This window comes from Prosopis cineraria, unplaced genomic scaffold, assembly GCF_029017545.1.
Source record: "Prosopis cineraria cultivar Desert tree isolate PC_DT_omini unplaced genomic scaffold, ASM2901754v1 PC13, whole genome shotgun sequence".
In the NCBI taxonomy this organism is placed as follows: domain Eukaryota; kingdom Viridiplantae; phylum Streptophyta; class Magnoliopsida; order Fabales; family Fabaceae; genus Prosopis; species Prosopis cineraria.
The window spans coordinates 16820002-16823047 of record NW_026555344.1 but is presented as its reverse complement, the minus strand read 5'-3'; the positions used below and the strand labels follow the sequence as shown (position 1 = coordinate 16823047).

At 36.8% G+C, this 3046-nt stretch overlaps 1 pseudogene; it reads right to left on the bottom strand.

Moving 5' to 3' along the window:
• Positions 1 to 222: 222 nt before the first annotated feature.
• LOC129291399 (hydroquinone glucosyltransferase-like) lies at positions 223 to 1752 on the bottom strand (annotated as a pseudogene).
• Positions 1753 to 3046: the final 1294 nt, after the last annotated feature.

Genomic DNA, 3046 nt, shown 5'->3' with positions numbered 1-3046 from the left:
TCCTTCATAGACTATTCTTAAACTTAACTCTTGCTATAGTGTGTTTGATTTAAGGGAAGGGAGGGGAGAGAGAGTTAATGATCCCTTGTTTGGTTTCTCTGAGAGAAAGTTTCAATCGTAGCAGAAAACATTGATTACTTATATAAGTAGAGGTACAAAAATTAAAACAGGACAAATTAAAGTCAATCATCAATCTAGTTTGATAGAGAGAAATTAAATGAACAAGTATAAATAACCTAACAAGAAAACAGAAAAACTTTAAATGTTTCTTTTATAGAAGATCACAAACAGAAAAATTCTTATATCCCATTAAAATTTTTCCATTTGAGTGCCACTTGAGACAGCATCTTTGTAGAAGAACCATTATCTTTGAGTGCATGGGTGGAAGCATCGCTTAAATCCTTCATTCTCTTGCGAATCTCCATACCTTCTTCATCTTCCATCAAACTCCTTACCAATTTGGCAATTTCCTCCCTCTCCACTATGCCATTTTCGTTCACCTTTGGCCTCAGTGTCACCTTCAAACTATCGGTTAACAGTACAGCATTCATTTTTTGCTCCGCAAACAGTGGCCACGCTATCAAAGGCACTCCTTTTTGTACACTCTCAAGTATAGAGTTCCAGCCACAATGACTCAAAAACCCACCTGTGGAACTATGACTGAGGATTGCAATCTGTGGTGCCCAAGAAGGAATAACCAAACCTTGCTCTTTGGTTCTCTCCAAAAACCCTTCTGGCAAGAAATCGAGAGGATTCTCATTTGCTGAACCAAGGTAAGCAGCATCAGCTAAAGTTACCCGGTGCTCTAAGGACCCATAAGAATTTCTGGCCACTCCATTCCAAGCCAAGAGCTAGCTCATTGATTTGGTCTTGGGATAGGGTCCCACCACTTCCAAAAGAAACATATAGAACAGAGCTTGGTGGTTGATTCTCTAACCACTTGAGACACTCCGACCCGTTTTCTTCATTGCTTGACCTGGTTTGAGTGATGGGTCCGATCGGATACACAGGTGGATAACCACTTTCTTTCTGTGTTAAGGCTCTTATAGCCCTTTCCTCCATCTCAGTGAAGCTATTAACCAATAACCCATCAACTGAGGAAAAACTCTTGCTGTGTTGGAGAGATTGTTGGTAATATTCACTGGATCGATTTTGAACCGGGTCAGGGAGATCACTACCATGGATTGGGACACAACCCGGAATCTGGATAGGTTCTGCTACGTCTCTGAAGTCACCAGAAATGTTTTCATGGAGGGTTGGAAGATAAAAGCAGAAGGAAAGCGTCGAAGCAGCTGCAGGGTAGTAAATGAAAGACAAAGAATTTAGTTCCTTCGCGAAACCCAGTACCTCGGATGAAAAAGGGTCTGCAACAAGAGCTGCCAAAGGAGATTTGGAATTCAAGGACTTCAATTCTTGGTGTAAAGATGGCAAAGACTTGGTGATTGTGAGTTGAATTTGGATTGCTATGTGCGCATCTTTGGGTAGGTCGTGTTTGCTAATAGGAGGAAGAAAAATGAATCGAACGCTTGAAGGAAGAGTTTGAAGGTAAGCTATGGACAAACTAGGGGGAGAGTCTAGGGAGGGAATGATGATGGTAACATGAAAGTCAAGGTGAAGCTGAGCAAGTCGCTTGGAGAACTCAAGAATAGGAATCAGATGGCTAAAGCCAGGACTGGGTACAACGGCTATGTGAGTTCTTTTCTCCATGGAAACTTGAGAACGATGAAAACTTGGATCGATTACGTTTGTGAATTTGTGGATTTCTGGATTGAAATCTTGAGATTTAATGGGCTTTATATAGAAGACATGTTCTGGTGTTATGACCTGTTCAGAGAGCTTCGTTTTAATTAGCTTTGTTTAATGCGTCACCGTATGGTTTGTTTTACTTATTTTTATATATTTAATATTTTTTTCAATTAAATCAAATAAATTTTTATATATTAATAATATCAATGACAGAATTTATTATGAACTAAATAATTTATAAAATATTTTCATGTCCTGATTAAATGAAAACAAATACATAAAATATGTAAGGCTAAGTACATAAATTTTTGTGAAATAACCAATCAAGTTCTTATAAATTAATATATTTTTAATCTTATATCTACGAAATTTTCTTACAGTGAGTGATATTTTATAAAATATTATTTTAAAACATGATTGTATAAGATATATAAGAAGAAAATAAAAATACTTTGCTTGCTATAATTAGTAAAATATTATTTGATTAGAATATAATATTAATGAGTTCGTGAACTTCACGACACGTACGCGCAAACCACTTTAAGCAAGTTCTTTTGTTTCCGAACGTAAGTTTAATTAATTGGAACCTATGAATCCTCTCACCCTACAAATATAATCGAGAAGAAGGGTCGATCACCACGTGCGAGGAAAAAATAGGATGTGTAACCTACTGTATTTTCTTTGCAAATTTTCTCTCAACTTGTGGAGAGTTTTAAAGAGGAAAACTCTATTCCATGAATTGCGGTCCCACCCGCTTAATTTCTCTGGTCTTTTTTCCAATCTTCACCTTCTATGAAATTGATTGTGCCAGTCCATGTTCCATCCCTGTTCATGAAATAGATTGTAATGGCCTCCATCTGTAAAACCTGTGGTCCACCTGTTTTCCATTCATTTGTTGGAATATTTATATGAATTTACATTAATTAATAAGTCCAAGCAAATTGATCTTTATGATCTTGTATGGATCGTGATAGGTGGACCACACAAGTGAGCCCAATGGGCCTCTACTCAACCTACAACCTAATAGCCATCAATTATTCCTTATCTCTTAACTGACTGAGTCAGAAATAATAGAAAATAATTATTTAATTATTTAATAAAGGCTGTTATTGATCTGCTCCTTATAAGTCGATCAATCGATAACCGCAAACACATGATACATTTTCTTCTACTCCATTATCTTTACGTTCTCTAATGATTGGGGATTAGTGGGTTATGCATCTGTCTACACTCGAGATAATTGAGCTTTCTCAAGCAATCAATGGATTCTTCAGGTACGCATACATTACTTGTTCATATG